This window comes from Ornithorhynchus anatinus, chromosome 14 (assembly GCF_004115215.2).
Source record: "Ornithorhynchus anatinus isolate Pmale09 chromosome 14, mOrnAna1.pri.v4, whole genome shotgun sequence".
NCBI lineage: Eukaryota > Metazoa > Chordata > Mammalia > Monotremata > Ornithorhynchidae > Ornithorhynchus > Ornithorhynchus anatinus.
The window spans coordinates 6,906,572-6,929,294 of record NC_041741.1 but is presented as its reverse complement, the minus strand read 5'-3'; the positions used below and the strand labels follow the sequence as shown (position 1 = coordinate 6,929,294).

At 41.9% G+C, this 22,723-nt stretch overlaps 2 long non-coding RNA genes across 2 annotated transcripts in view; one reads left to right on the top strand and one right to left on the bottom strand.

The window, feature by feature from the left end:
- Positions 1-22,723, bottom strand: part of LOC120638813 — a 59,676-nt gene that overhangs the window by 5,815 nt on the left and 31,138 nt on the right. The gene's annotated exons all lie outside the window — the stretch shown is intronic.
- On the top strand, positions 1,370-7,981 carry LOC114816364. Its single transcript, XR_003764131.2, has 3 exons — positions 1,370-2,150; positions 4,351-4,496; positions 7,890-7,981. It is a non-coding gene; the product is annotated as an uncharacterized LOC114816364 (long non-coding RNA).

Here is a 22,723-nt window from a genome sequence, read left to right as displayed (position 1 = left end):
CTGATTTTAGAAATGTTATCCATCTTCCAGTGGAACTATTCAAAAGCATGGCAGGTTCAAATGTAGGCCCGCTGGACAGAAGTTAAATATGCACTTGGTGTCCTAGATCTATTTCTTGGGGATAAAGAGACATTCAAGTCACACACCAGCAAGGCATAGTGAAAGAGAATGGGTCTGCGAGTCAGGAGGCCTGAGGTTCTAGGCCTGGCTCTGCCACTCGCCTGCTGTGTGACCTTGGGCAAGTCGCAGTCTCTCGGTGCTTCAGTTTCCTCATCTGTAAAATGGGGATTAAATCTCTGTTCTCCCTCCTATCGAGATTAATAAATACCATCATCATCATTATTCCTGTCACAAACCACAGATGCTTGGGAGGTTTAACAGACAGGCTACACGTGAATCACCAGTGTCGGGGAATAAATAATAACTGCTCTCACACTCAAATCTCGGGCCCTCCAGGGCCAGGACACTTGAAACATAGAGATATTGTTCTGTAGAAATAAGCTTCAGTGACCCAAGCTGTCCCTGTTCTGTGGACAGAGTGCTTCAGGGGATGCTAAGTGAAGACACATTTATTTTAAGACAAAGTTTCCCTGTGTCTTGACTTTGTGGATCCTGACATTACAGTTTCAGTGACCTCTGCTGCTTCTGGATTTAGAGGGTAAGCTCGGTGTCATCTTTGGAGGAAGATAAATAGTCTCCTCAACCGCCAGAAATAATGTGTTGCTAGAGCAGCTGGTAAGATTCTGGTGGGGATCAAAATATGCTTAACTCAGAACCCATTTCACTTATTAAGTTAAGTTTCCCCTTCGCTGACATTTAGTGTAATTTCATCAGAAGAAATGCAGTCCTGACAAGCTTTAAATAGCTTCGAAATTACTATCGAACTAATTACAACATCAAGTTTCTAGCGAATCAAAAGCCCGTTGTCTTCGATCCCGAGTCGAAATCAGGGTTGGGCAGTGAGAAGCAGTGTCGCCTAGAGGAAAGATCCCCAGCCCGGGAGTCAAAGAATTCTGATTCTGGCTCTGCCACATGCCTGCTGGGTGACCTTGGGCAAGACACTTAACATCTCCGGCCCTCAGTTTCCTCGTCTGTAAAATAGGGATTCAACGCTTGTTCTCCCTCCTACTTAGACTGTGGGGCCCACGTGGGAGAGGGACTGGGTGCGACTTGATCACCTTGTATCTGCCTCAGCGCTTATTACAGTGCTTGGCATATAGTAAGCACGAAGCAGGTACCACAATCATCATCGTCGACGACATTATTAATGATAATTCACCGATGCTATTAATATTTCTTATTATATAATGAAATATAATCACTGTTGAGGACAGAACTTTCTCATTTTTGATCCAGGAAAGGGAGGAGGTAGTGGCCGCCAGCACAGAACCCACAACAATAGGTGTACAGTGATTTTCCCGGCAGTGAGCTACCGACTTCGCCTCTCCTCCCTGGCCGCAGCTCCCCTTCTCAGACTAAATTTCTGTGCTGCACAGAAGATTCTCTTCACCCAAGCTAAATCAAAAGAGGAAATTACTGTCTGTTCCACGGTGGACATGGTAGATTTGCCAAGAAAACCAAATGCAAACATCCCTTTTCAACCTTCCCTACTCCCTCGTTCTCAAAGTCGGCATTGAGGATTTCCAAGACAAAAACAGCTTTCTGATGTTGGGCTGGAACAGCCCCCTTGGGGAACCTTGTCAGTTGTTACCCTGAAGTGTAAGTGCTTTCCAACTTTACGACTGCGATTTCAACATCTGTTACCTAATTTAGCAAGTTGACAGGACTTGACTGTGGCTGCCACGCTCACCGGCTGTGACTGCATGAGCCGGGCATGTTTCGAGGAGAGTAACTCTAGACTGTAAGCTCGTGTGTAGACTGAAAGTCCGTTGTGCTCAGGGAGCGTGGCGGCTAACGGTTGGATTGTACTCTCCCAGGTGCTAGGTATAATGTTCTGCTCATTCTAAGTGCTCAATGTACCACTGATTGAGAGACTATTTCCAAAGAAAATAGTGCCTCTGCTCCAGATGTGCTCCGGGAAAACATAAACTGGAAACACCTACCCAATGTGAAAGCTGTCTGAATCGACCAAGAAAACGTCGCGATCCAGCCCAGTGAGGGACTGTTTATACCCATCGCATCTATTTGAGGTCAGGAAACATTTCAACCGTCCCCCATCTCCCTTCTTCAACCCCTGTGACACTCAAGGTACAAATGACAATCAGGAAACCTTTAGGGCTACACAATCATGCCACCGTCTGTCTTGTTTACATATGACTTGGAGAAAATTATTACAGCTATTCGAGTTTGAAGGAAGATTGAAAAAAATAAGAAAGTTGAGAGTCCCCATTTCTTTAGGGAGGTAACCCTACCAGACCCAATTTTTGATCTCCCCAAATGCTCTCAGACTAATAAGCCCTCTTTTGGGGAGATCAAAAATCTAGGCTGGTAATTTTACCTCCCTAAAGAAATAGGGCCTTTTAACTTCCTTTCTTATTGTTTTCAATCTTCCTGCCAACTCATATAGCGGTAATAATATTCTTTAAGTACTTGGTGTGTGCAAAGCACTGTGGGACTGGCCGAGGGAAATACGGGATATTTAGATTAGACTCATCCCTGTCAGAACTCTTAGACCAAAGAATGGGATGAAGAACAACACATTACAAATGAACTAAGAGGGTAATGGTAAAATAAGTAAGCAGAACTCAGAGAGGGGAGGTTCAAGTTCCCCTTTGCACCAGAAAACACCGAGAAAGCCATTAACTACTTTTTGTAACTTCTGAGGAGCTCTTCTTACCTATAAATCTTTATTCCCTGTCTGCATACTTTATTTCTCCTGAAAGAATATAAAAATAAACAGATAGCAGGAAAAGAAAACCCTAGTTGGCTTACTGCTTATCATTCAGACAGAAGAACAAAGTATAAATAATAAATAATTAGGCCTACTTTCACATTTCCAGAATGACACATTGTCTGATTTATGCGACCTTTGAAGGAAAAGTAAAATCTGCGTTTTATTTCTTAAAAGCAAATAGAAGTCTGAATCTCGAGCGCTTTGTACTCTCCCAGGACAGTGCTGTGCCCACAGTAAGTGCTCAATAAATATCGATTGATTGATTCTGCACAACCTATTCAGATTCTACATGTACTAAGTTTCATTCAAGAGTATTTATTGAGCGCTTACTATGTGCAGAGCACTGTACTAAGCGCTTGGAATGTACAATTCGGCAACAGATAGAGACAATCCCTGCCCAGTTTGTGGAATAAAGGACTATGAATCATATGCCAGATCATCTAAGGCTCTGTCATATTTATAACATCTTTACCTTCCACTGCTTTTATCCTCTTAGTACCCCTGTTTGGCATGAATTCAGATGTGCATCATTTGCACATATACATAACTGAAAAGAAGATGACCTTACAGAAAGTCATGAAAAGCAGATTTAAACACTGAAGGACCAAACTCAGCACAAATGCATAAATACACACAAAAAGATCAAGTTCGGGAACAAAGTAGCTCTCCAGAAACTCCCCCATCTACCCAGATCTAATATATACCCAGAAAGATTTTTGGCATCATTAAAACAGGAAGTGTTTAGCTATTTTAGAATTTACATTGAAACAGACTCACGATCCAATCTCAGGGAGTCAATGAAGACTTTTCCCGTGACTCCAGCAATCAGCACAATGCTCTCACGCACTGGGTGTATTTCTACAATGACTATTTCAGAATATATTGTAATTTCTCTGAAATTTGAGTGCAGTGTTTATACCAGCTGCTTTTTTCTTGAGCTGAGGAGAAACTCGCTTCATCTTAAATTATCAGAATACGCATTTCATTGACCCAGTTGCTTTAAAACCTGAAATGATATGGTTCCAAAAGCCTGAAATTTCCACTAGAACCCATTCAGTTGGTTCCAAAGCATCTTGAATATTGCTGCATCTTTTCCGCTAACTAGACTTTTCTCCAAAACGGTCTGCACTGACTCATTTCTGCTTTTTGATGTATTTACTATGTGTCTGAAACAGTACTGACTGAAAACCAGGACAGAGAAGCAGCATGGCTTAGTGGAAAGAGCCCGGGCTTGGGAGTCAGAAGTGGTGGGTTCTAATTCCGGTTCCGCCACTTATCAGTCTTGTGACTTTGGACAAGTCGCTTAACTTCTCTGTGCCTCAGTTACCTCATCTTTAATATGGGGATTAAGACTGTGAGCCCCATGATTACAACATGTAAGACAACATGATTACCTTCTACACCAGAACTTAGAACAGTGTGTGCCACATAATAAGCGTTTAACAGATACCATTCTTATTATTATTATTATTAAAACAAAGGTTGCATTTTTTCAGGTCTCAAGTCAACAAAAGTCTGACCAAGCCCAAACCACAGAGGATTTGAACCCAGGGTCCTACCAACTTTTTCACCAAATGGTTGCCAGTGAATCTGTTTCATACTAAAGGAGAGATTTAGGACTTCTCTATATATCTCCAGAAGGGTGAGTGCAGCCTCAGTTCAAAATAAACGTGACCCAAATGCCTTGCCAAAGTCACCAGTCAATAACATTACCTTTGCTATGTCATTTGGTGTTAACAATCACTGCCCTCCAACACTTATAAAAGAAAACATGCCATGATTTGTTTTAGCTATCATTTTGCTTTTTTTCCTCCATTAGAACATGATTCTACTTCTTGGGTATATATAAAATATAAAACACATCTCTGTATATTACATTCACACCCACATGTCTCCTATAACTTGCCATTACTCCCATAAACATGCACTTAATAGACCAATGTAAGTAAATTATTTATCCTTTTACTTATTCAACGTATGCATTGTCCATTTTTATTCAGTTCTCCATCCCAAGGAGCGGTGACATCATCGCTCTAAGGATTAGAGTGTAAGTTCCCAGAAGCATGGTGGATATTTTGCTTCCTCCCATAGTCAGGCCATTGCCGTATGCCAATAGTCCAAAATAAATATTTTTTAATGATTCTAACATTTCATTAGTTATTATATATGGAGATGTAAATACAATCAAAGCATAGATAGTCAATGTTGTCTAATTCAATATCAAAATTCACAGCACCTTTGGGTCCACTTTGTGGGGAAGCGACAGTGAGGGTTAACAATAATAATAAGTGTAATAATTGTGGTATTTGGCAAGTTTACTGTGCTAAGGACTTCACTAAGTGCTGGGGAGGATACAAGCAAATCAAGTTGGACACAGACCCTGTCCCAGTTGGGGCTACCAGTCTCAATGCCTATTTAACAGATGAGTTAACTGAGGCCCAGAGAAGTGAAGTGACTTGCCCTAGGTCACACAGCAGACAAGTGGCTGAGTCAGGATAAGAACCCATGACCTTCTGACTCCCAGGTCTGTGGTCTATCCACTATGCCATACTGCTTCTCCAAGCTTCCCATGCATTTAGTACGGTGCTTTGCACCAAGTGATCAATAAATACCAATGACTAAGTAATCCATTTTATCTATTCTAGAAGCAGCACATAGAAAGTGCTTAATACCATCATCATTAATTAGCAGATTTCCTAATATACCTGTCCATGAGGTAATAGAATTAAAAAGCCTCTTTCCTTCCCCTCAAATAATGAAAAAAAAATCAAGTCACAAAGTACCCTGAATATGACTTATGAAGTGTTAAGGTGAAAAGAAAACCTTTAGGTTTTGGTCACTGGAGATTATGTATATGTTCAGAAATTTCTTTTTCAATAATGAATCAAGTAAATCTGTGGGAATTTTCCAGGACATTTGACTGAGCAATTTTCCCCTTTTTGCCCCTATGCCTTCTGAATTTTTCTTCCAAACCTACTGAACTCGATGCTTTGAAGAACTATCTGACATCCAGACTGCCTTGTTAGTTATTTTGATGTGCCTGTGCTTTGAAGCAGGAGATTTTATTCTCCAGCCTTAATTGGAATTTGAAACAAAAAAAATCAAAATTCTGATCAAAATTCAGAATTCATAAATTTCAAGTTATAAACTCTCCCTAACTTTTGTGCCTTACCCCCAGTTCACATTCTCATTAAAGAAACTGCCTAGAACAGAAAAAATACATAAAATCTGTATAAAAGAGGAACATTCTATTCATCCTTCCTTATTTCTGTGCCTATGAATGTATTATGCATGGTTAGGGACTTATCTGTACCTCTGTATCTCCTCTCTAAAACCCTTAAACTGGAAGCATACTAATAGTTAATGGAAATAGCCAGTCTACAAGTAAAAAGAGAACTAAAGTCATTAAGCTCAATTCTCCCAGTGACTAAAGTTGCATTCTGAGAATAAAGAAGGTTTTGAAGAAAGCAGTAATTCAATCAAACTATTAAGGGACCATTCCCGTATTGCTCCATCACTGTGGTTTTCTCTTGATTTTTTTTTTGTTTTTAAATATGGTATTTGTTAAGCGCTTCCTATGTGCCAGGCACTGTTTTGAGTACTGGGGAAGATATAAGCTAATCAATTTGGACACAGTCCGTGTCCCAGCCGGGGCTCCCCGTTTTAATCTTTATCCCCATTTTACAGATGAGGTGACTTGCCCAAGGTCACACAGTAGGCAAGTGGTGGAGCAGGGATCAGAACCCGGGTCCGGGATCTGGATTCCCACTGGACCCCCCCCACCTGCAGTGCACTGAAAGGTCCTCTAATTAATATTCCTCCCCAAGTGCCTAAGGTATTACTAAGATACAATACTGAGTTAGTTCTAGTCAACACATTTCCACTTTACTTTCTGAACCTGGGGTTTCCGGAACTTCGTTTTCGCCCTCCTTCAATGGAAGGAGGCAGCATCTTAAATCCTAAACGTCGCTCCGTCCCCCCGGTCTTTCTGTAGACAGCGAAGGCACATGTTCGGAAGGGCGACAGAGAAGCAGGCCAAGGGGCTGAAATGGGATAGTTTCTCATTTAAAATCATTTCCAGAAACTCAGGGAAAACCCAACAAAAACTTCTTTTCATTAGCTATTTTGTGGCTGAAGCCCATACAGAGAGACTCATGTAAAAGATGATGATTGTGATATTTGTTAAGCGCTTACTCATGCCAAACACTTACTAAGTGCTTGGAAAGATGCAAAATATTCATTTCAGACATAGTGCCTGAGAACTATTGCAACCCCCTTTGACCATTTAGGACACTGAGACCCAGAGACGTTACATGACTCGCCCAAGGTCACACCGCAGGCAAATGAATTAGAACACAGGTCCCTTCTCTCCAAATGAATTAGAACACAGGTCCCTTCTCTCCCAGGCCTCTCTTCTTCCCACTAGGCCTTGCTGCTTTTCACAGGGAACTGGTCAGCTTAGAACAGTGCTTAACAAATACCATCACTATCAAAATAACCTGCCTTCCTACCACTCGCTCATTCAGGCGTCTTTATTGAGCACTTACTGTGCGCAAAACAGACGGGGTCCTTTCATATTCGGGGTTGGGGGTGGGTGGTGACCAAAATCTTTGGGTAAAAAGAGCACAAGAAATACTTTCTACACATCTCTGGGTGACTGAGTGATAAGCTAAAAAAGTGAAAAATTTCATGAATGAATTTGAGCAGTGACCAAGCCCACATGCTAATGAAATCCTTCCCTTGTGAATAGAACGTGCATCAATTTTTCCACAGCTACTTAGACTACATGAGGATCCGTTTATGCAAACAACCCCTAAGCTGCCAAGTGACAGTGAATGATTCCCGGTGACATTTTTTTGTCAGATAATAAAAAAAAAGGCTATAAGAAACATGGGAGAAACATCACATCTGTGTAATTGCCTGGGCTTCAAAAAGCATAACATCACACACTGGCAATCTTTTCTAGAGATAGTGCTGAAAGCTCTTTGGTTGTACCAGGCTCCTATCTAATATCTGTCATTTCAATTCTCCATAGTAACTATCTTAAATCACAATTCACACCAGAGTCAAAGGAAAACCAAGAGGCCAGCTTGTTTAACTTGAAGCCAGAAAAGAACAAGAGTTATAAGAAAGGTATGAGCTTGTGTCTATTGTGATGGCGGAGGTGAGAGGGGCTGTAGATTGATGAAATACTGTTGATGAAGGAAAGGCATAATGATGTGCTTGTGATCTAACTTACTTTAACTGCAGCTTTTTAAAATTGTGAAACATGTCATATCTCATTCATGACATGACATATTTAGAGAAGCAGCACGGCCTAGTAGAAAGAGCATGGGCCTGGGAGTCAGAGGACCTGGGTTCTAATCCCGACTCCGCCACTCGTATGTGTGACCTTGGGAACTAAACTTCTCTGTGCCTCAGATACCTCATCTGTAAAACGGGGATTAAGTCCTATTCCTTTCTATTTTGACCGGAAACCCCGTGTGGGACAGGGAATGGCAAAACAAAAAGAAGCAATAGAAAGAGACAAGGAAAGGGTAATTGTACCTATGCTTCTGGGCTCTAGAGATACGCTTGCTTGAATTGCTTATCCAGTATATTAAATATGTAAGCAAACACATCAATATGTGCTTGCATAATCTCATTTCGGGTTTGCATTGCAAACAAGCGAAAAAACCTTCCCTCTGTTATCACTGTTATTCACAAACACTTTAGTTACACTAATTGAAGCTCTCTAAACTAGTTGGGTCCTTATATTAGAATCGAGAAGGGAGTGGCTCTCTGCACGCAGAAGCTCCATGTGAAATGTCACCGTTTAGTGAGAAAACAGCGCTACACGCTGCAAATGTTAAATATAGCAACACAACAAGAGACAGTCTGGTGGCGTGACGTTGTGGGTGGGAGCGTGGGACTCACATTAGCCTTTTTGGCCATGCGCTTTTAGGTCAACTTATCCACCCGTCATTTATTCTCTTAATACAAAGGACAACGTCAAATATCAGAATGTCAAATAAAAAGGTTTCTGATTTTATTCTTTTCACTTATGCACCAGAAGTCATTCCATCCCTCAAACCATGAGAGATTAAAAGTAGTCCCTATATTAGGATTATTTCTTCTTCATTATCAACAGTATTTTCTGAGCAGAGTTCTGAATTAGCTGCTTGGAAACATACCATAGAAGTAGACCCAATCCACCTGTCCTTGAAGAGGGTCCATTTTTATCATGGTTTAGTCAGCTGAAAGTTTTCTTGGCCAAAACAAAGCACAGAACAAATTCCAAATTCCATGATATGTGAGAAGCAGCATGGTCTACTGGAAAGAGCACGGACCTGGGAGTCAGAAGGACCTGGGTTCTAAACTCTGCCAGCTCTGCCATGTGATTGCTGTGTGACCTTGGGCAAGTTGCTTCACTTCTCTGTGCCTCAGTTACCTCATCTGGAAAATGGGGATTGAGTCTGTGAGCTCTATGTAGGACAGGGACTGTGTCCAACCTGATTAGCTTGTGTGTACCCCAGCACTTAGAATAACAATGTTGGTATTTGTTTAGCGCTTACTATGTGCAGAGTACTGTTCTAAGCGCTGGGTAGATACAGAGTAATCAGGTTGTCCCACGTGAGGCTCGCAGTCTTAATCCCCATTTTATAGATGAGGGAACTGAGGCACAGAGAAGTTAGGTGACTTGCCCACAGTCACACAGCTGACAAGTGGCGGAGCTGGGATTTGAACCCATGACCTCTGACTCCAAAGCCCGTGCTCTTTCCACTGAGCCACGCTGTAGAACAGTGTTTGAAACATAGTAAGCACTTCAAATATTATTAATGATAATAATAAAAACATGATTTTACATTGTTGAATAAGAAATATATTTACATGTGTAAATGGAGGAGTGGTGTCTACCTACTATTTTGCTAACTGGGTAATAATAACAATCACTATGGCATCTGTTAGGCACTTACTATGCGTCAAGCACTGTTCTAAGGACTGAGGTAGATAAAAGTTAATTGTATTGGACATGATTCCTGTCCCACGGGGGGCTCAGAGTCTCGGTCGGTTGGAGAACAGGTTTTTAATCCCCATTATACAGCTGAGGAAATTGAGGCACAGTGAAGTTCCGTGACTTATCCATGGTCACACAGCAGCCAGTTGGCACAGTCAAGATTAGAACCCAGGTCCTCTGGGTCCCAGTTCCCTGTTCTTTCCTCTAGGCCATGCAGCTTCCTCCTATGCATTACAATGGTCCTGACTCCTTAGCGTTGGCGGTGAAGAGAAGGTTCATTGAGATTTCCCCTGGTTTATGACAGAAGGTGACAACTGTAACTTGCCCGCTGAGGACGGGGTGATGAGTTGTGCTACCTAACCGTCGAGCTCTATCACGGTAAACCCACTGACATTAAGCACTGCCTTGATTGATGGCCCAAGAAGCTCCTCTTCCAATCAGAAGGACGCAGAGAAACTTACAGGCAATTATAAGAGAGAAAGGGAGAAAGATTTATACAAAGAATGACAAAATGATGTGCTTACCACTCTGAGCTGGCATAGCTGGGAAGAGGAGTGAAGCACAAATGCCTCATCCATATTTAAGTAGATGCTCATATAACTAAGGTGACAGGCCATTTGGATGTTTAGATTAGATCGCCACATTCTAAGCAATGAGCTTCATCCGGCCATAACTTACACCTTGCATATTTCGGCTTTATGCAGATACAAAACGAAGTGGAATGATACAACTTATTCATTTCGATATGTAAAGTGGGTATTTCCCGCTCTAAAATTCCCAAGTATCTAGTAGCTATATATCTTCCTTATTATCTGTTTTAAAAATCTCTATGGAAATGTATTTTTACAAAAGCTTAAAAGGTAAAATTGAGGAATAGGGTCATGTGATTTCATGTATATTTAAGCATCGTATTAAAAAACCAGAGTAAATATTACCACTACTAATTATTGGTATTACATTGGATAATTTTCACTCATTCAATGGTTTTCACAATTAAATTCTTCCATCCTCTTCATAAAAATTCCCTTGAGAAGAAAATTGTATTTTTCGGCCTACCTCCTGAATACGGGGGGCTGTACAGAAAATGAGTTAACCGGAATTTTAAATAGTGTGTGCTAATCCAACTGGTACAGAAGAATAAGCACCTGCCCACATATGATTCCTAATAAGCTTTTGGTAAATGAACAGTGTGGAGCCCAAATTGACTTCAAGTAAGAACTCATGATTTTTTTTAAGTCTGTAAGTGCCTCTCTTGTCTATAAGCTCCTTATGGGCAGGGATTGTATCTACCTACTCTATTGTTCACTGAGAAGTGCTTAGTACAGAGCTCTGTGCACAGAAAGTGCTCAGTAAATACCATTAATTATCAAACTTCATGACCCCTGAGCAGCGGCCTACACCAACTAAACCCTGATTTCCCCTTCTCTCCGTCCCTTCTGCGTCAACTGTGCACTTGGACCACTTTAATCACTTGCTATTCACCCTATCCTCAGCCCCACAGTAACTATTTACATACCTGAAATCTACTTTAACCTCTGTCTCACCATCTAGACTGTAAGCTCCTTCTTGGGAAGAGATCACGTTTAACAAGTCCACTGGATTTTACTCTCTCAAGTGCTTCGTGTAGTGTTCTGCACACAGTAAGCGCTCAGTAAATAACATTGGTTGACCCTATCACTGACAACACCACCAACCTCTCGACTTCGGTGTCACCATTCACTCTTCTCTCTACCTCCCTCATTTGCTCTGCCTCTGAAGACACTCAGGTCTTTCTCTGTAACATTTTTTAGGACATGGTGCTATCCAAGATGTTATAATTTTGATAGTTGGGATATCTACGTTAATATTATCATGAGATAAGAAAATTATATTGGGAGTTTTGGACATGTGCCTAAATATAAATTCCTTGAGTCTCCCTTTCTGGGCATCATTCATACCTTTAAAAAAAAAAACTATTTATTTAGAAGATCTGTAGGGTGAAATGACTTGAAAAATGCAAAATTATCGAGAGACCTATAAAACTCTTTGAAACATATCTGTGGCTCTCAATTTGGGATATTTTCAAGCATAAATCATTAAATTTATCGAAACCTAAAGACCCTTTAAAGATCTAACTTCCTGGGAAAGAATTAAATTCACTGTTTGTTAAGTTTAGCTGCATATTTTATTTAGTTCACAAAACACAAATATGAGATTCACTTAAAAAAAAACAACAACCCTCCTCTTTCCCTCTCTGTTGTGCTACTTTATCATTGTAGAATAGATGAATAAATATTGTTTATTATCCAATCTAAATGAAGTCTGAAAGGAAATGCAATCCTGATCATTGAAGTGGTTAAAACAATCAGAAAACTGGGCTCAGAAAGGAAAATACAAGTTAGTTTTTCAAGGACTGATGCATTTCTTACGCTTGGTTAGGGCAAACCTTGTTCTCTTTCAAAGTACTTCAATTCAAAATCTCCATCAAACAATTATATCACATATCATGCTACTTATTGCCTGCAGAGCACTATACTAGATGCTTAAGAGCATACAGCCAAGGAGTTTACCTTCTGGCAGATCTAGACTCACACTGGAACAGCAAGTTTTTGTTTCTGTTGACTTTTGAAAAATACAAATGTTTTCATGTCAAATAGGAGGAAAGTGTGACCCGAGTTTCATGGGCACTAAGTTAATTAAAGCCAGGAGACGGAGAACTGCTGAAAGAGCATACTCTGGATGAAACTCATCTGAGCCCCTGGGGTTATCAGCATGGAAATTCATCCTGGGATGCTGTCAGATTCCTCGAGTTTGTTTCTTTCATTCCAGAGTATTAGAGTAGGAATTCAAATAGAAAGTGGGAGTGACTTCGATGGAGAGATATGTATTGTGGAGTGTGTGCCATCTTGATGATAAAATGAAGAGACTATTTAATTGCTGTATTCCCAAATTCAGGCCCAATTTTGCTACTTGGAATCCAACCACCTCTTCACCATTACTTACTGAAATCTAAGAGTGTAGAGACATTCAAGGGCCAACCAAGAAGTCAAAAACAAACCCTGGTCCTCAAAGAGCTTAAAGCCTAATAGGGACACACAAATCAGAAGGTGCATTTATTTAGGAGACGGCCTGATAGTTGTAATGAGTGGGATTTTTTTTTCCACCCACATCATCTAGCAACTCCTTCTATAGCATTCCTCCCCTCTGATACTCAGCATTATGTGTACTGTACAGGTCTTTCCTCCATCCCGCTGCCTGATTTTCTTGCATCAGTGGAAGAGGCTGCAGCGATCACACAGACAGCAGGAAGAGGTTTTCACTCCGGTCTGAATCCAAGTCTTCAACCATCTACAATTATTCAATTATAACTTACTTCCTACAAAGCTTCCAAATTTGAAATCTACAGAGATACTAGCAGTAGCCATAAGAGGTCCATTGTTGACTCGAACCACTGAATCTGGAATATCGCTTTGCTTTCGCTGGATGAGGCTATAGATTTTCGATAATTAAAGCTGCCAGGGTCCTTGAATGCCAGATTCAGTCAAGTCTTGATGCCAACAACTCCAGGCCCTTGGTCAACAGTTAAACTGATCAGCTTGACAGATCAGCTAGACGAGGTTAGCCCTTATTATGCCAAAGCAGAGTATCGCTTAGACTGGGAATCCCGTGTAGGACGGGGACTGTGTCCAACCCGATGATCTTGTCTCTACCCCAGGGCTTAGTACAGTTCTGGGCTCATAGAGCGCGCTTAGATACAATCATCATCATCCAAAAGAAGATCTAAGATGATGGAAGTGAAAGAAGGAGAAGGGAAGAAGGAAGAGATGGGGAAACCAATAAGTGCTCCGCCGCACACAAGAAGTGCTCGATAAGTATGACTGATTGACTGCAGAAAAGAGTCCCAGTATCTTCTACGTGCCATTGAAATGCAAATCTCTGAACCAAACACCTGAATGCACCTTATTAGCAGGTTGAATTTGGAAATTTTTCAGCAGGAGGAAGTGCTTTCCAATGGGAATATGATCCGTAGTGCTGCAGCTGAATTGCCTCTTTTCAACCTAACCAACTCAAAAAAATTGAAATGAACAGAACTCACAATAGGACATTAGCAAGAGATGTTGCCAGGCAAATGCTTCTCATAAACCATGCCCTTCGATCAATCGGTGATGTTTATTCAGCACTTACTGTGTGCAGAACGCTTTAGCTTGAGTTTTTAAGAACCACCACGAACTTTAGGCACTAAGGTGCAGTGGTCAACTAGTTAGTATTTATATTGATCACTTTCAGGATACCTTGCTAGCCACTAGAGTCACCAAGAGCATTTTTGAGATTGGAGCTTCTGTTATAAAGCTAATTTGGGGAAGTGCTCTCCTTAGGGACTCCTCACAATTTTAACCAAATTACAGGGAAGAAAAAATCTATGTTCTAGTTTCCAGCATTATTTTCATCAAAGTTTTGAAAAAAAACCAGAACTTATTTTATTTCTTTTTACATTAGGCTATCTCTAATACTGAAACTTTACTCTCTGGAAAAAAAAATCTTAGGCCATTTTAAATTACCTATCAGTTTTCTAGTTTATTTTACAAAACCACACAGATTTTACAGATTAATCCTTAGCTCATAGTCATGTGTTATGGATCGGTGCCTTACAGTATTTTATGTACTGAAATAAATAGACACCAAACCAGGAAACTGCATTACAGTAATAGCCCTAAGACCACACTGATGTCAGAGAAATTGCCTGTTCCACAGGCGACCACACATAGATTCCCAAGTCCTGTCCATTTTAGTTTAAAAATAGTCTGATTTCATTACTGTTTCAGAGTCTCTAGTACCAGGAAGGGATAAGGAAGACAAATAATTTTTCCTTTCGTTTGCAATCCCAAACAGATAAGCCAAGGCCTAAAAATGTCGGTATAACATTTTGCCTGTATAACTCACATCCACAACTCTCATGAAATTTATGCAATTCCCGTCATTCCATTCTCTAACCCAACCTCACAATGTCAGAATTCGTATTTTAAGCAACATACTCATTCATGACAATCTGTTCCTATTTTTTTCAAGATGTTAGATATCACCATGAGGTCCCACTTGATCTCTGTTTTTTTTTTAGCTATAAAAATGAAATGGGGCTAATCCGTTTCCATTATTCACTGCTACAGGGGCCTGTGCCATTCTGCCTCACTCAGCAACATTGTTTCAAAGTCTGCGGTAATTTTCTGCAGACAGTGAGCATTTTAGACTTTGCTGTGAAATAAGATCATCGACAGTCTACAATTTAGACTGGTGGATTTAAAATGCAGAGTCTAAAGGGGCAGAGAAAAGGAGCTGATGTCCACTATGCGATACTGATTTACATACTGATATAAAATGTACACTTTGAGGGTAGGTGTTAAGGTGACAGCAAAAGTAATTTATGACACCTTGGCACAGAAAAAGAATCGCAGTGTATAAAATGACTGTTGGGATCAACATCAGAGAAAATTATTTTTGCTGAGGGTTTATGTCACGCAGAAAGAAGGAATCTATTTTGTATAAGTTGTTGAAGGTTTTAAGAGCGATGCACCATTTTCCAGAAGCCCAACTTCTCGTAAAACCTGAGAGTTGTGTTGTCCCCAAACCTTGCATGAAGGAAAGTGTGCACTATAGTACTTACCCATTCCAACATTGCGAGCACGCTCATGAGCTGTTTCTTTGGCCTCCTGTATCCCGAACAAGCTCAGGCACCTGGTCGGGGGAATGTTCCCGCCTCCCCTCCCAGCATTCCAGCCAAACAGAGCCAAAACACATGCTCCGGTAGAACTGTGTTTCGGTAGTTTTCCAGCCAGGGTGGCTACTCATAAGAAAGTGCCAGCTTACTTGGATAATTGCACAGCGGGTGATTTGGGGTGGGAAAGATATCAGTCACAGGATCTAATAATTGCTTACTGTGTGCCTAGCACTCTTCTAAATGCTGAGGTCATTATGGGCACATCGGATCGGACAAAGTCCCTTTCCCGCATGAGGCTCACGGTCTAAGGAGGAGGGAGACCTGGTATCCCCATGAAGAAACCGAGGCACAGAGAAGTTAAGCAGCTTATCCAAGATCACACGCAGCAGGCAAGGAGTAGGGCCCGGATTAGAACCCAGGCCCTCGGACTCCCAAGCCAATGCTCTCGCCTCTTGGCCAAATGCTGATTCTCCACTGGCAAGGAGTTGACGGTTTAACGGGGAGGAAAAGTAAGGAGAAATCTGTATCAATCCAATAGTCAAAAACATATGCGAGTAAATACCAATAACGTGTCGCGTGATATATCTTCTGGTAGTGCCGGCGGACTGGCATTACCGGTGGCCGGGACCCTACCGAAAGCAAAATTCCTATGCAAGTTGATGGCCTGGGATTTCAGTCGTCCAATTGCTGAACAAGAGGAGGATAGGAGGACTGACAATGAGGTCCGGGGGTACAGTCAGCTTTCTACCACTGAGGCGAAGCTCACAGTGACCAGCTTCTCTAGGCAGGACATGCAAGGGGGATGGACGCTAGCAAGATGTCCAAGCAGTTGCTGAATGGTGGAATGAAAAGGGATTCCAGTAAGCAGGGGGGCAGAAGAAATATTTAAACACATAGACATTAGCCTCACACAGTGTGCTGTAGGATCATACTACTTCAATTTCCTCACTTAAAAACTTGTTCTCTCTTCCCCTTCCTTTTATGGTATTTATTATTATGAATAATAATAATAATAATAGTGATGGTATTTGTTAAGCACTTACTGTGTGCCAAGCACTGTTCTGTATTTACAAGGTAATCAGATTGTCCCACATGCATAGTCTTAATCCCCATTTTAGATATGAGGTAACTGAAGCACAGAGAAGATAAAAGACTTGCCCAAGGTGACACAGCGGACAAGAAGCAGAGCCGGATCAGAACCCATGTCCTCTGACTCCCAAGCCCGTGCTCTTGTCACTAGGCCATGGTGCTTCTGTGTGTCAAACCCCGGGGTGGATACAATTTAAGAGTATCTGCTGAAATGCGTTTGCTGGTGTCCGTTTAGAGTAGTGCTCTCCACACAGTAAGCGCTCAATAAATGTGATCGATTGATGGATGGAATGATTGCTAAGTTTCCCATCTTCAGTAAAAGGACTTTACTGTCCCTGTTCCACATGGGGCTCATTGAGTCTGTGAGTGTACGTGAGCCAGGGACTGCGTGTCTGATCCCCACTAGATTACAAGCGTCTCGAGGGCCGGGTTTACGCCGACCAACTCGATGGTACTGAGCCCTCGCTAACGATTAGCACAGTGGTCCGCACCCGGTCAGTGCTCAGTATGTGCCAGGATGGCTGGAGAGATCCCCACAGCGGACGAGCCTGGAGGAGGACAGCTATTAGGAGACGCTCCCTTTGAGCAACGGCTGCCCAGTGATCGGGCTTTCGATAGGTAGGCTTGAAAACAGAGACAGGTCCCATAGGTGCCAAAGACTACCTTTAGCCGTTCATCAATCCTTGCGGCCAAACCGGCTAACGTGGATCACCAGACGCTATCAGTGGCGTCGTCTCCCAAAACGAAGATCAACCAGCTCTGTAGCACCAGGCCGCCTTACAAGCGACCGTTACAAATAATACGTTTGGCTTTGCACCGTGGGATTTTGTAGTAATAGCGATAGTATTTATTAAGCAATTTTTGTGAAATGGCAGTACCATTTTTTCTTTTGATTCATCAACTGAATTCTTCTGCAAGATAAATGCTGCCTGATTTCCATCATCGCAGCATCCCTGATTTTTTTTTTAGAGGAAAAATGCTATAAAAATGAAACTAACTCGTGAAACAGTTGACATCAAGGATTGATGCCACACAGCACTTCCCCTAGTCACTCGAGTAAACCCGTTGCACTTGAGAAGTTTCTAGCAAGCAAACAAATCATATTAATGGCGATTCATTTGGCTCATTCTGGATTTTTCAGGCCTAGTTTTAACCACAAAGGTCAGGATTTTTTAAAATGCATATTATTTGCATGCTTCCATCTGGTAGATATAAATTGAGTTGCCTTGGTGAAACCAAAGACCCCTAAAATCTTCCACAGAGACTCCGCTGAAGTGTGTTTGCTGGTGTCTGGTTAGTGCTGCGTTCTACGCGATCGAGTGATGTGTTGACGGATTGATGGACTGGTATGTATTGATGGGTCGGCCCCAATTCTGTTGCCGAATTGTACTTTCCAAGCGCTCACTACAGTGCTCTGCACACAGTAAGCGCTCAATAAATATGATTGAATGAATGAAAGAATGAATGCTAAGTTTCCCATCTTTAGTAAAAGGATTTCACTGTTCTCCAGGCATTTCCTCCCTAAAGGACGTCTATCTCAAAAGCCTCCTGGGTCGTCTAGGCTAACCAAGGTGGAAGGCAGGGGCGGCTTTTAAAATGCCTCATCGGCGCAGAATTACAAGATCAAAAATAGATCCTCATCCAAAATATTTCATTATAAGGATTGTTCGATCATTTCCTAATACTAATAGAGAAGCAGCAGGGCGCAGTGGAGAGAGCACGGGCCTGGGAGATAGAAGGTCACGGGGTGTGACCCCGGTCCTGCTACTTGTCTGCTGTGTGACCTTGGGCAAGCCACTTCGCTTCTCTGGGCCTCAGCTACCTCACCTGTAAAACGGGGATTAAGACTGTGAGCCCCGTATGGGACAGGGACGTGTCCCATCTGATTCGCTTGTATCTACTCCAGTGCTTAGAACAGTGCTTGACAGGCACTTAATACCATTATTATTAACCTTATTGCTATTATTATTGTTACTTGCACCGTTAATATGACTCCTCTCGCTCCCACGTGACTCGTTTAAAAAATGCAACAGCGCAGCAAAAGGGCAATCTTTTAGTGTGAGAGGATCTATTGTGCATCCATCTTTTTCAGCCACACCTACACACAACTCAATGACAGCTATATCATCGTCAGCTGTGAAAGGCAGTCAGACGTAGATTAATATCAATTGGGAACCCTTCCAAATCCACAGCTGATGACAAATGACACCTTAAAGCACTTTCTTGATTCAAAACAACTCGGCTTATGTTGAAAGCGCACCCACTCGCTTATTGCACTACTTTAATTAATCTTTGCTGGCCTACTAAAGGAGAAGGGCCATCAGGCAGATTATTAGGCCAATCTGGCCCTAAGCCAGAATCTCACCGAAGAAAACAGTCCCTCAGTAAGGCCTCTCCTCCAGCGGATTTCAGCCACCGAGCACTTGTAACACAAAGTGCTTCTTAGAAATTCTTCTTTCAGTGGGGTTGTAACAATGCAGAAAACATTTGCGCCATTAAAAAAAAACGAGGCATTTATTATAGATTTTCCAATAAAGGTATGTTGGTCCCCAGTATCTTCAGTCACGGTGTCACACAGTAATGGAAAATAAAAAGGACTTTTGTGCCCCCTGACAAAGAAAGCACACTTACAATTCAGGATTCGTATTTTGTTAATGATGAATCATTGGTTTTAAAAGCAAACCAAAACTCAAGAACTAGCACGGTAACCTGTTAAGAGCACTCCTAAGCACTGGCAATTTCACATTTAATCCAGCCCTGCAAGGGTCACTCACCCTGCCTCCAGCAGGTATCAATTTATTCCGAAGGAGCAGACAGAAACATTTGTTTCCTACGTTTCACTCACTGGGTTGATCCACTCCTTGTGGGTTGGAAAATGCAAGGTTATGAGGATTTGGATTTCTTGTTTCAGTCTTTGAATTCTATTTCATTTTGCCTCCAGTCTCATTATATCCTATTCTACAACTCCTCCACCTGAAGGATAAGACTGAAAAACTGAAGTAAATCCTTTCATTGGCTATCAGCATTTTTTCCCCCAATACTGTTTATTAAGCACGTGTTCACTATGTGCTAAGCCTTGGGGTGGATCCAAGGTTTTCTTATTGGACACATTCCTGGTCCCCAGATCTATTTCAAACCCATTTTACAGATGAGAAGACTGAGGCCCAAATAGCTTTAGTGATTTGCCCAAGGTTAACCACAGCAGGCAACTGGTAGAGCTGGGATTATTAATAATAATAATAATGATGATGTTGGTATTTGTTAAGCACGTGCAGAGCACTGTTCTAAGCGCTGGGGTAGACACAGGAATCAGGTCATCCCACGTGTGGCTCACAGTCTTAATCCTCATTTTACAGATGAGGGAACTGAGGCACAGAGAAGTTAAGTGACTTGCCCACAGTCACACAGCTGACAAGTGGCAGAGCTGGGATTCGAACCCATGACCTCTGACTCCAAAGCCCGGGCTCTTTCCACTGAGCCACGCTGTGAAGTCAGGTCTCCGGACTCGGTCCCAGGCACTTCCCATTAGAACACGCTGCCCCCTCTTCCTAACCAAAGCTGGACAATAAAACAATAAAGCCGCATCCAGAGCAACACATCACAATCCCGTGTTTATTCTGAGAGAGAATGGCCCTGACTCATTTTTTTTTTAATGATAGTTGTTAAGAGCTTACTATGTGCCAGGCCCTGTTGTAAGCACTGGGGTAGATGAAAGCTAATCAGGTTGGACACAATCCATGTCCCATATGGGGCTCACAGTCTTAGTCCCCATTTTACAGATGAGGCAACTGAGGCCCAGAGAACTGAAGTGACTGGCTCAAGGTCACACAGCAGTCTGGGATTAGAACGCAAGTCTTTCTGACTGCCAGGCCCGTGCTCTATCCTCTAAGCCAACACTACTTCTCACTCGTAACGCAGATTCCTTTGGAGATCCTATAGGAGGTGCAGCCTAGGTGAAAGGTAAAGGTCTCCCCTTCACTAAACAATTGCAACGATGCTCTCTTTTGGCAGAATAACTAATCTAGCTATTCTGAGTGCTCGAACGTAAACCTAGAGCCACAGTGATCAGTAGGAAGAAATGAATATAGAACAACAGTTTGCACTTTAACATAAATCGGAGAAATTTATCCTCTGGGACAATTTGGAAGAAAGAGTGTCGGGTCAGAGCGACATGGACAAGTGGAAAGAGTTTGGGCCTGGGAGTCAGAAGACCTGGCATTGAAAGTAATCCCAGCTCGGCCGCGTGCCTGGTGCGGGACCTTGGGTAAGTCACTTCACTTCCCTGGGCCTCCGTTCCCTCATCTGTAAAATGGGGATTCAATATCTGTTCTCCCTCCTACTTAGACGGAGCGCCCCGTGTGGGCCAGGAACTGTGTCCGGCCTGATTATCCCATATCTACTCCTGTGCTTGGCACATAATAAGTGCTTCAAAATAGCAATTATTATTACAATAATGAGAAAATAAGAAAGAAAAAGGGATATGCCTTTGAGTTAGTTCTTAAGCACTAGGCCCTCACAGAATACCAGTTACATCAGAACGACCTGACGGCCAATCCCCCGAATGCCCTCTCCGTGATGGGATTTGTGTTGCTTCCCCACAGCCTCCTGTCCTTCTCTCTTGTAGACTAGGTTTTTCTGCTCTAGCAAAGGGAACCATGCTCCAGACATTCTTTCAACCCTTAAATTCAATTCTGAAATTCCAGTTTTAACACTGCAGCACTAAGCGAAGTCAAGCAGGGGAAAAAAAGACCATTTCACATCATAAAATGTATATTTATGGAAATAGAAGAGCACTGACTTGCCCATTTACCAGAATCATTGCTGGATGGGGGAATCATCAAATATCTCAGGAGTGGTCTTATATTTCCTTGATTTGTCCACATAATGAATTTAAGTCCTCTAATGGGGTTCCCTCATTCAACATTTGTGGTATCGTCTCATAGGGATGGTAATAATACTACTGCTACTAATAATAATTATGATATTTGTTAAGCCGCTGGGTTTGGGAAAGGGAGACTTTCCTGACGCACTCAGAAGGGAAAGTATGACAACCACATGATCCCTCCCTCCTATATTTCCCCTCCAAGATTCACCCGACCCTAGCTGGGATTTTTTTAAAACTAATTTTAGTATTGGTAATAATAATTATAGAATTTGTTTATGCTTTCTAGGCGCCAGACTAAAGCACTGGGGCCGGTACAAGATAAACTGGACTGTAAGCTCATTATGGGCAGGGAACATGTCCACTAATTCTTTTATCTTGTACTCTCCCTAGAGCTCAGAACAGTGCTCTACATATTGTAAGTGCTCAATAAATACCACTGATTGATAATCAGATCAGACATGGCCCCTGACCCACACGGGACTTACGGCCAAAAGGGGGAGAAGAGGAGCTTATTCTCCATTTTACAGATGAGGAAACTGAGGCACAGAGAAGTTAAATGACTTGCCCAAGGTCACTCAGCAAACAACTGACACAGCTGGGATTAGAGAGGGCTCCCCCTGTGCTCTTCCCACTAAGCCACGCTGCTTCTCCTAAATCAATCACCGGTATTTATGGAGATTAAAACAGTATGAGCTTCAAAATAATAGAGCATGGGGGCTGGGACCCATTTCTGAAAAATCACATTTAAATTCTAACCTAGCGAGCTGGGAGGCTGGTTTACTCAGTCTTTAGACACCTTATGAATTGTGCCTATAGGATACAGATCAGCATCTTAGTTATTCTACTGTATTGATTAGTCTTGTCGTTTATGAGTTTACTAAAGAACTGCAAAAGTTGCAGTCTTTGAACTTGGCTGAGGCACATTAATTACCACTAAGGGAACTTTAATATAGGCAATCCTACTAGCAGCTTTTATCCATTTGTATCTTCACACACTCTGCTGAAATTTAGCCACCAACTAGAGAAATTCCATTATCCTTCTAGGTAAACACAATTATTTAATTTGGATGAAATGTATTCTAGGGTTGGATCATCTGAAATAATCTTAGAAGGATATTTGCAAACTGCTTTAGTGCTTGAAAGGAAAATATTCGAATACTAACCCTCCTGTTATGCAGAACAGTGTCCCGCTCTAATCTTCTTAAA